This window comes from Aristolochia californica, unplaced genomic scaffold (genome assembly GCF_029961685.1).
Source record: "Aristolochia californica isolate CCGP_79_NKW_82.1479 unplaced genomic scaffold, dmAriCali1.0.hap1 SCAF_7, whole genome shotgun sequence".
Classification (NCBI taxonomy): domain Eukaryota; kingdom Viridiplantae; phylum Streptophyta; class Magnoliopsida; order Piperales; family Aristolochiaceae; genus Aristolochia; species Aristolochia californica.
In genome coordinates this window covers 37,079,968-37,091,604 of record NW_027182268.1, presented here as the reverse complement: position 1 = coordinate 37,091,604, position 11,637 = coordinate 37,079,968, and the positions used below count along the sequence as shown (strand labels likewise).

The window sequence follows — 11,637 nt, the reverse complement described above, 5'->3', positions numbered from 1 at the left end:
TTTTCAGAGGCAACTACAGAAAAAAAAAACTGACGGAAATCAGAAACCCGGAAAAGGACGATTTGAACAAATGAAATGCCGGAAATGTCCACTCCACCTTTGGCCTTTTCCTCTTTTATCGGTAATGAACATCATGCGGCGGCCTTGCTTTTTAGTTTTTACGGCTGTAATAATTGGAAATTTGAGGGTATTTTTGTTTACAACAGGTTTTGATCGCGGCAAAAGCAGATTAGATGATGTCATAACATATAATAAAAAATTAAAAATAAAAAAATAGATGAAAGGGGGCCCCTCCCCCACTGCAGTTTCTGCCTAGGGGAATCCCTTCCCTGTGACTATGAAAGGGGAACAGGCGGCTGCCCCACACCTTTCTGGCTGTGGGGGTCTTACTTCGCTGGTGCCAAAAACTGTTTTTTCCTTTTGTCTTTATTATACCTAGTTGGCATTAGTGAATGTCAACTCAAATAAATAAAAATATCCTTAAGCAGATTAATTAATTTATAATTGGAAGGCCGGGCATTTAAAAATACGATCTATTCAAAATCACATATAATCGGGTCGTATTATATTTTTAAAATTATTTTTATCCTATATATTAATGACTAAATATCTTTTTTCACAGTTTTATCTATTTTTATGATAAAATGAAAATAATAAATATAATATAAAAAATAATGATATTTTTGTAAATAGTTTTAAGTTTCTAAGGAAGATAAATGTCATTTTAAAAAAAGATAAGGGTAAATAAGAGAATTGAAACGGAGAAGGTGCTGGGTTGGGTAGGTGTGGTGAATCAAGCATATACTCCTTTGTTGGGTTGAGTTCATCATAAATAATGAGACTGCACGCGGGATGTGCAAAAAGTCTCACTTTTTTATCTTTCGTACCAAAAAGTAGACCCCACTACCCTTTTTCCTTTTTCTTTATTTATTTTTTAATCTAAATACAATCAAATAATAACCGCCCAATAAGTTTTATTTATTTATTTATTTATTTATTTTTTGCTATGTACCACTTATATAGGGTACTCTCCATTAATAATATCCCTAAACCTTAGAGAACCAAAACCCAAAACCCTTAAAAAATGTAAGTCTACTCAATGTTATTAAACCTGTCATAGTCTCTTATTCAATGAAGTAATTTGTGTTGCTAAACTCTTTTTCAATTGGGTCTGACAGTTGGTTTGGATGAGGATTAAGTCATGCATGGATCTTAAAAAAAAGATCGATAACAGTGACAATTCCAAAAGTAAGTGGGCAGAAATAATTAGGGGTGGCATCGAGCTGAGCCGAGCCCGAACCTGCCTATGTTCGAGCCGAACTTGATTTAAATATTTCGAGTTGAGCTTCGAGCCGAGCTTCGTCTCGAGCCTAAAATTGTTATCGAGCTCGAGCCCAAAAATTTTAACCGAGCTTTGACCCGAACTCGAGCCTCAACATATATTTAAAAATTTTCAAAAAATATATATCAAATAAATTATATATAAAATTATACATATATTTTATATAAAATTGGGTATGACCTCTACAAAAAATTAGGCATAACCTATATATATAATACATGTATAAGATTGAGGCATAACCTCTTCTTAAAATTGAGCATAATCTATGTATATAATACCTGTATAAAATTCGGCATGACTTCTACTTAAAATTGGGCATAATCAATATACATAATACCTACATAAACACTCCATAAAATTATTATACATTCCATAAATACTCCATACATTGCATGACATTATAAATAAACTCCATACAATAATCAAACACAACAAAATTAAATGAAATATCACTATCAACTTAAAATCACCCAAATAAAAACTATAAATCCATTATAAAATTACAAACTATAGTTGTTTCTCTTAATGCTAGAAAATAATATACGTCCCTGCATGAGCAAAATCTCCACCTATGACAAAAACAAAAAAATAAAATTAGTTATTGTCAAATAAAAAAATATTCTTCCACTACTAGTTACTCAATGTCGTTAAAAATATTAAAATTACCATGATGAGAGAAACATGAAAAATCATGTAGCTGGTAGCATTATCTCTACACTCTACTTCTCAGGCTGTAATCATAAAACAAAATTTTAATAAATAAACCTAAAAAATATACTAAAAAATATCAAAATAAATAATTAATCAAAGAAATTCACTTTTTGATTTTTCTTTACACCTTGAAGAACCCGAACCCTATCACTGCCACAAATCAAAGCTTGAACTGTATTTGGTGCCAAGGAAGAACGATAAGAGTCTATTACTCAACCACCAACACTAAATATAGACTCTGAAGCTACTGTGGATATGGGAATTACAAGGATGTTTGATGTCATCTTAGATAATACTTGAAATTTCATATGATTCACTTTCCACCATTCTAAAACATTAAAATCATATTGTGAAGTTTCCTCACAACTATATACACCTTCTTCAAGATAAATTTCCAATTCTGACCTTGGTGAATTAACTACATCATTTTGTTTCATATAACTCATTAACTTTGACCAACTTGAACTTGATGAAGGCCTACGACTTGTGGAAACACCCATAGAGCTAGTACTTGAAACAATCTCTTCATTTCTAATATTCACATTATATAAGGATACATATTCATCGTAGATCTCATATAAGGTGCGTCGAACTAAATTTATATTCATTGTAGTTTCCTCCTTAGAATATATCACTGGAAAACACATTTCGATCAACTTTAATTTGACCATTGGATCCAAAACTGAAGCAACAACCATCAATAAATTGCATTCACCCCAATACTTCTCAAATTTCTCTTTCATTCTACTAACCATTGTCCTAATGAAAACATTTTCATTTGTAGAACGAAAATTCAGAACTTCTTTTACCCTATATACTTCACTAAAGTACAAATTAGAAGTAGGGTAGTCACTCCCAGAAATTATATTAGTAACTGCATTAAAAACTTCTAGAATCTCACACACCATGTCAACCTTATCCCATTCATCAAAACTTGACAAACAATCATAAGTTGGTTCTCTAACTTTAAATCTAGAGAATGCGTCTTTGAATTTTAATGCAGAAGACAACATGTCATAAGTGGAGTTCCAACGAGTTGGACAATCAATAACCAACCTCTTTTCACCAAGTTCTAATTGTTGTACAATTTCAAAAAAAAGTGCGAAGTCTAGCCTCAGACAAATTTATGAATTTGACACTTTCACGCATATTATCAATGATATCCTTAATCTGAACAAGACCACCTTGGACTAATAAGTTCAAAATATGAGCACAACAACGCACATGAAACAACTTTTCACCACACACCAAATTTTTTTTCCTTGAAAATTTTTGTTTCAAAACTCTGATACAAACATCATTATATGCAGCATTATCAACTGAAATACTAAAAACTTTATTTTCAATCTCCCACTCTTTCAAATACTTGTAAATAGCATCTGCTATATCAACGCCACGAGGAGGAGGATGAACATGCACAAAACTCAAGACTCGTTTTTGTAGCTTCCAATTACTGTCAATAAAATGCCCAGTAATAACCATGTATTCAATTTTTTTATTTTGGGACTTCCAAAGATCCGTGGTAAGACTAATCTTGTTAATCTCTTTTAACAAAATTTTCAATTTCTTTTTCTCGGCCTCATACACCTCCATACACTCCTTCTTAATGGTCTTACGAGATATTTTCTCATAATTCATATTTGCCATCTTCATTACAAAATTAAATCCCTCCTCCTCTACTATCATGAATGGATGCTCATGCATATGAATCCAATGAGCAATGAGTACTCTCATTTTAGCTTGATCATATTTTCCTCCAAAATCCATAAAAGGAAGCCCAGATGGACTCTGATCAACATTAGACCCCGCTCCCACTGGTTGAAAGTTTAAGGTTTTTTGTTTTCTCATTGCCACTTTTCTACTAGTGCAATGTTTTAAATGTCGACTCATATGTGTGGTCACTCCATTACTAATAACACTCATATTAATTTTGCAATGAACACACTGAACCTTTTTTGTACCATTAAGTGATACTTCTTTGAATTCCAACCACACATGAGACTTTTTTTGTCTTTTTTAAGTATGGGTAGAATCACCTGCATCCTCATTTATGGTAATTTCATTTGGGCCCACTTCTATGACAGAGGGTAGTGACTCTGGTGGAGTTGAGTCACTATTTATAGCCACACTAGAACTAGTGTTAATTATTGATGTCAATTAAGGAGGTGTTGACATTCTTACTTCTAAAAAAAAAAAAAATTACAAATTAAAAACATAAAGAAAAGAAAGTTATCCAGACAACAAAGATCCTACACATAATTTAAGATACTTGTCTATTCTTAGAGGAAGGTATGTGACATTGTGATAATCGGGAACGACCCTTGTCTTTCAATGCAGCGAGGTCTCTTTGAGCCTGTAGCCCTGCACCCAATAGTTTCCAGTCTAATATACCGATCCTTTTTTATATATAAATTTAAAAACTGTTAAGAGAAGGAAATAAGCACACCAACATTCTCTTCTAATATTTTGATGAAATTCAACCTCAATACCAAGAAATTAATGATAAAAATGAAAAAAAAAATCAACACTTACAGAACCCGAAAGTGTGTTCGCCGTTCAGGGATATCTCCAAAAGTCTTTCCAAGAATGAAGAAGCACTGCTGAAACGAAGCGAGAGTTAGAAATTTTGTAGGGTTAGGTCGGCGACAAAAAAAAAAATAGAACATTAAATAAAAATCTTACCTCCCGTCGGACCGTCGCTTTCGTCTCGTCAACGAGGAAGAACTTCAGATGAAGAAATCGAAGAGGAAGGATAAAAATCGATTGTAAAAAAGAGAAATAATTTACATCCGTCTATATCTAACGTATCAATTCAACGAAATATGAACATTTGACAAGGTTTAGGCATCATATATCATCCAATGAGTAAATTTAAGACATCAAAGGTTCACACGCAAGATCTCAATTTCCAAAAGATAGAAAAGGAACTATCAAATCACTTTTGCTAATACATCAAGCCATATAAAATTTTAGAACAACAACAGATATAAGTTCAATGAGAATTAAGAAAGAAGGACAAAAGCTAACATTTTTTAATTCTTTTTTATAATAAAGAGAAGTTGGATGCAATTAAGAAAACTCCTGATTCCATTAACTATAATAGAGTATTATTGAACAGAATATGTTATCAACACTAACATTTTTTGTTTTTTTTACAATAAAGAAAAGTTGGATGCAATTAAGAAAGCCCCTGATTCCATTAACTATAATAGAGTATTATTGAACAGAATATGTTATCAACACTAACATTTTTTATTTACTTTGATAATAAAGAGAAGTTGGATGCAATTAAGAAAGCTCCTGATTCCATTAACTATAATACAGTATTATTGAATAGAATATGTTATCAACACTCAAAATCATGAAATAAAATTTCATTGCTAAAATATATCAAGTAACAATTTGAATACCATTGTTGTTTATTGCTGAAATGTATGATAAACGTACAAAATTTTATAAGAGGTCAAACACCTAAAAATAAGAAGGCAAAAAAGAAACAGGATCCCAAAACATAAAAATATTTGAAAGTCTAGAATAATAACTTCATTTATGAAGAACAGTGGAATTTGAGAAAAAAAATTATTGATAACCAACTATTTTCCAAATATTATAGCACTTGAGTTTAGTAAGTCATTCTGAGATATACAAAAGCATAACAAATGACAAGGTGGGGGATTTTTCTCCCCCACCCTTCCTTTCCTTCTCGAATGTCATAACTCAGTATGAAGTTTCCTGGCTCTCGGCCAGCTAGAATACAATTGATGGCACACTCAAGCAAAAAATAAAAAAAAATAAAATAAAATTAAGAGAATAAAATAGGTCAACCTCTAGTAAGAACAGGTATCACTGAAGCACCATTGAACTATTTGAGATGCAAACAATTGCAAGAAAAAGAGAGTATACCAAAAACTCATCTAGTGGAGGAACCTATATTACAATACCAACTGCCAGAATTTGAATGCCCCTCACCCACCAAAATCACTTAAAACTAACTTTAATATTAACATTAGGATTGGAATTGTAAAGGAGATTTCCTTGAAACAGTGGAGGTTGTGCAGATGAGACTTGAAATAAGACATGAGAACAAAGAAAATAATTATGACATCTCTGTTGGAAAATCCATCCCCCAAAGCTCTTTTTCTTTAAGTTATAGAGGAAAAGGAAACATCCTTATACAATCTGTATAAAATGATCTTCCTAGTACGTTGTGACAGTGCATTTCCTTCTACCCTTAAATCAAGAACTCACCGTTTCAAAAAATCAAACAGTATCAACACTTAAAATCATGAAATAAAATTCAACACTCAAAATCATGAAATAAAATTCAAACCAGCAATTTTCTTCCAAGGATTTCTTCTCGAGTGTACTTTGTAAGTTGAAGAAAACTGTCAGCTGCAAATATCTGCAAAAAAAAAAAAAAAACAGATCGTTATCTTTGCTTAGGCATAACTGCATTCTAATACAGGACATTTCACTTACAGAAACAAAGTGTTTGCCGTTCGGATATCCAAAAAGACTTTCCAAGATTGAAGGAGCACTGCTGAGAAACGAAGCGAGAGTTAGAGATTTTTTAGGGTTAGGTCGGTGACGAAAAAAAAGTATAAGGTTAAATAAAAACGTCGATTTTGTCTCGTTGGCGAGGAAAAACTTTGGATGAAGAAATTGAAGAGGAAGAAGAGAAAGAAATCGCAGAGGAAGAAGAGACAGAAATCGCAGAGGAAGAAATCGAGGAATTGAAGAGGGAGAGGGAGAACGAGGGATTTGAAGACCAAATCCCCCATTTCCCCTGAATACCTGTCGACGGACAGCGATTTCCGCAAGAAATCATGCTGAAACGGCATGGAAATGGCAGAGTGAAGTATGGGTTTCGCAGGCGGCAAGACAAAACGAAGAGACGGTTTCCCCAAAAATTTCCAAATCTCCCGATCCCCGAATCGCTCGTTAAATTAATGAGTCGGCTCGCGAGACGACGAGCCGAACATGGCTCTGCTCAAGCTCAACTCGTTAATGTAAACGAGCCCATTTCTAAGTTCGAGCTCGGCTCGAGCTCGAAATATAACGTATCGAACCGAGCCGAACTCGAGCGGCTCGCGAGCCGGCTCAGTTCGAAGCCACCCTTAGGCAGAATGCAACCTCTTTCCCTTTTCGTTGGTTAGAAAAAGGGGAGAGAACTGTATTTTTTGTTATTTGGCAGTAAAGAATCATTGATATGAAAGAAAATAAGAGAAAAAATGACAAAATTTTCTCTCACAAAATGATGAAATTTGGGGAGAAAATAAATGAATTAGAAAATTGAGAGAAAATTTTAATCATCAAAATTTAAAATTTAATAATTTGTTTTTTCATTTTTTCTCATTTATCCAGACAGTTTCTCTTGTGCATTCTCTCTCATTTTCTATAGGAATCCAAACAAGATAAAAGAAACCTCTTTTCTTTTCTCTTCATTTTCTTTTCACTCAGCTTCCTATGTTCCAAACACAACCTAAAGGTTTTAACTTATTTTGGTAAAAAAATAAATTTTAAAATATTATTAAAATTTTGAGATATAACCATTTCTAAACCTTATAAGAAAACATTTTAAGCATTTTAAGATGGATATAATAACATGTCAACGACATGGCTACAATATTATTATGTAATAATAAATTTTATTTCCATGTATTAAATATTGAATTTTGTATAAAATTATTCAATGACAAAATCAAGGATATCGTGGGATTTACTAAAAAAAAATTGGTTGATACATGGGAAAATTATAACTATTGTATATATCATGAATAAAACTCATTCACTTGTCAGCTTCAAGATTCTCATCTTTGATGTCAATTGAGAAAGGAGGAGGAGTGCTCGTGTCTCATCGCTTGAAAATGGAGACATAATTGTGGGTATTTTTTACTTTTAGTTAAAAATTTTAAATGATTTTCCTAAAAAACTTAACTTTATAGCCGCATTCAAAAAAAATCGCATATAATCGAGTCGTATTTTAATTTAAATTTATTTCCTATCCTATATATTAATGATAACTATCTTTTTCCTAGTTTTATCAATTTTTATAATAAAATAAAATTAATAACTATAATATAAAAAAAGTAAATGATATTTTTATAACTTGTTTGACGTTTCTAAGGAATATTAAGTAAGATACATGCATGTCAATTTAAAAAAGATAAAAGGGTAAATAAGAGAATTGAAACGGTGTGGTGAATCAAGCACTTATATTGCTAAATTCTAAATATTACCAAGTTCATTGTGGACTAACCCCCCCTTTTTTGTTAGGTTGAGAGTTCATCTTAAATAATAAGACTGCACGCGGGATGTGCAAAAAATCTCTCTTTTTTATGTTTCGTGCCAAAAAGTAGACCCCACTACCTTTCTTCCTTTTTCTTTCTTTATTTTTTTAATCTAAATACAATCAAATAATACCCGCCCAATAAGTTCTTTTATTTATTTATTTTTTGCTTGGTACCACTTATATTGGGTACTCTCCATGGGTGGGCGTATCGGATCCAATATGTATATACTAAGTACGTGTCAAAATCTTATATGGTGTGTCATATTCGTGTTTAAGAGTAATATAACATAAAAGGTGAAATAGTATTAACCGTTATGTAATATAACATATATACCCTCTTAAAAATGTGAAATGTATCGACCAATATATATCACTATTTGTTTCGTGTTAGAAGGGAAACAATACTACTCTCATGTAAAATAACACATACCCTCTAAAAAATGTGACATATTAAGTGATACATGCAATGCATTTATTAATATATTCACCACAAGTTTATTTCGCCATAGAAAATAATGAGAAAATTAATTGACGCGATAAGAGTTAAAAAATGGCTTGAATGCGTTTTAGTTTGTTTTTCTCATATATTTCTATTAGAGTAATATGAAATTCATTTCTTCGCTTCTGTAGAGGATTAAGAGAGTTGCACAAAAGATTATTATGTTTTTACATGTTAAAATATATAATATTTTAAATCAAATAATATAATTTATTATAAAAATCTTATTTTTTTATAATTATTTTAATTAAGCATATTTGGTAATTATTATTCATATATTTATTATAATGCATTAAAAATATTATTAATTTTTGAAATTTTGAAGGGGTAATTTCAAAATATAACCTTCTTAAATTATCGTATTTTTTAATTCAACCTATTATTCATTAATATCGCTAAATTCTAAATATTAACAACCAAGGGAATGCATTAAATTTTCAGTATTATTTTGATTTATTATTATAAAGTCCAAACGAGTCCTCCTTTTTTTTTTTTTTTTTTATAGAAATAAGAAGAATCCTTCCCTTCCTCTCCTTTTTCTATATCCGTAACTCTTTCTTAAGGGCAAAGCAAGAGGGGTGTGGTGTGTTTCCTTTTGGTTGGTACAATCACGGTTAAAATTTTCTGGAGTGAAGGCAATCGATTTGGTCGGTTCAATCAAAATCTGGCCTACCTAGAAGGCGTCGCCAATGAAATCGTTGCCGATCGGTTTATGTCTAATTCATCCGGGATCTGAGTGATTCTGCACCAGGCTGATGCTCCATTAGGGGGTTGGGGGGGTTGCGTTTCCTTTTGGTTGGTTCAATCATAATCTGGCCAACCTAGAAAGCGTTGCCGATGAAATCGTTGCAGATCGGTTTATGTCTAATTCATCTGGGATCTGAGTGATTCTGCACCAGGCTGATGCTCCATTAATTTATCAGCAACTACTAACGACGGCGTTCCAGTCCCGCAACTCCATTAAGTATATAATATACAGGTATGATGACTCAGAACGAGATGTGATAGTCGATTTTCTGCTTCACACTCCGGCCGAAGTTTATTAATAAATCCAACGCCATCTTCCACGATTCACAGCTCATCAGAGCCACCAAATGAGGTATCTCTGGAGTTTCTTTTGCTTTGTTTATTTTTTTCCTTTACAGAGAAAATTACTTCCTGAGCTTAAAAAATCTCCGCGGCCCAATACCAAACCTCACGGATCCAAATTAATCTTCTGGAAGTATATAATACGACCCACTTGTGTGTTTATTTGCTTATCCATTGTGAAATTTAGGTCTATGAATGGAAGGAGCAGGATACCTACTTTCTTGTTTATTTCCCATTCTCTAAGGAATTGAAGCAAATCTACAATAAACGAGATGAGTGACTGATGGGAGACTTGTGAATGGTGATAAAAGGGCGGGGGAGGATACAACTGGAGGAGGTTTCAATTTGCACTGTTGATATCCCATCAGCCTTCGGGAAAAGGGATTCTCTTTTACCTCACTCACCCTGTTGCGGCATTAAGAGGGGAAGAAACACAACACCTGTAAGTATCATAAGTCTTTCTTTAGAGTGGACAGGAGAGAAGTTTATGTTATCATTCGCATAATTCACCAACCCATGAATTGAAAACTAACGCAAGAAAGAAATATCCATGGAGAAAGGAACGAATGAAGGTGGTTGTTTTACTGGGCAAATTGTTTTATGATCAAAGTTTGCCCGGAAGTTGTTTGTGGATATGCTTAAGAGTTGAGAGATAGAGCGACAGAAGGGATGTTTACAGGGCAAATTGTTTCATGAGCAAAGTTTGCCCGGAAGTTGTTTGAGGATATGCGTAAGAGTTGAGAGATAGAGAGACAGAAGGGATCAGAACGAAGAGAAGTTCCGTCACATGCACGAAGGGAGTGGAAATGCAGAGATGGTGAGATCCCAATATCATATAGAATATTGTAATTAGGTCAACTTCGAACATCAGGAATTGATTATGGAGAAAATCTTACTGCTACGTTGTCAAAAAGTCTGATGGAAACACAAAACCTACTTTATGATAAAGGTGAGTGACGTGAAGATGCCGAATAAATAAATGTTACTTGTATGATTTGATTAATCTCCACTACCGAGAGCATCACTATCATGCAAGCATTGACCCATGGAATAATGAATAGCCGACCTTAGTTTTCTGGGCTTCTCTTCCATCAAAGAATCTCACCATCAAGCTCTGAGAACTTCAAATGTCAAGATTGGCTATTAAATGGTTTTGACGTAGCAGGATCAGGTTGGTATGCTTATTTACAATTTTTTTATCTCTGCTTTGGATTCATTCAGTTCCTAACATCTGAAGCATGTAGACAAAGGGGGAGCTCCAATAAAGAGGTGACTTTGAGAAGTATTGGGCGTTAATGGAAGTCAGGTCAATCGTTAGGGTAAGGGATGGAAGGCAACGTGTCGAGTTGCAGTTTGAAAAAATGAAAGCAATTTAGGTACTAGGTCTACATCAGATGCTGGAGCAGAGATGTTACTCCTGTCAAGGTTTTGTGTCTTGTACTGCAATTGACCCGCCATTAATTTGAATCATTAAAAACTTTTTTTTCTTTTTTTAGAATTAGAGAAAAAGATAAAGCATCTGTAGGGTCTGTCAGTGTCTCTATCCTAAAAAAAAAATGACGGACATAATTATTTTTTCTTTGAATAATTTTTCATTAGAAAAATTTGTTATTGAAAAATATTTATTTGATCAATTTTTGTCACCATAAGTAATGCTTGTGTCTACACTGGAAACAAAAGGAAATAGTTACAAATTGATAACAC

The 11,637-nt window shown here is 32.9% G+C and overlaps 1 long non-coding RNA gene across 1 annotated transcript; it reads left to right on the top strand.

The window, feature by feature from the left end:
* The first annotated feature begins 9,432 nt into the window (after positions 1-9,432).
* Positions 9,433-11,419, top strand: LOC137936958 (uncharacterized). The gene is made up of 2 exons (XR_011109592.1): positions 9,433-9,943; positions 10,121-11,419. It is a non-coding gene; the product is annotated as an uncharacterized lncRNA (long non-coding RNA).
* Positions 11,420-11,637: the final 218 nt, after the last annotated feature.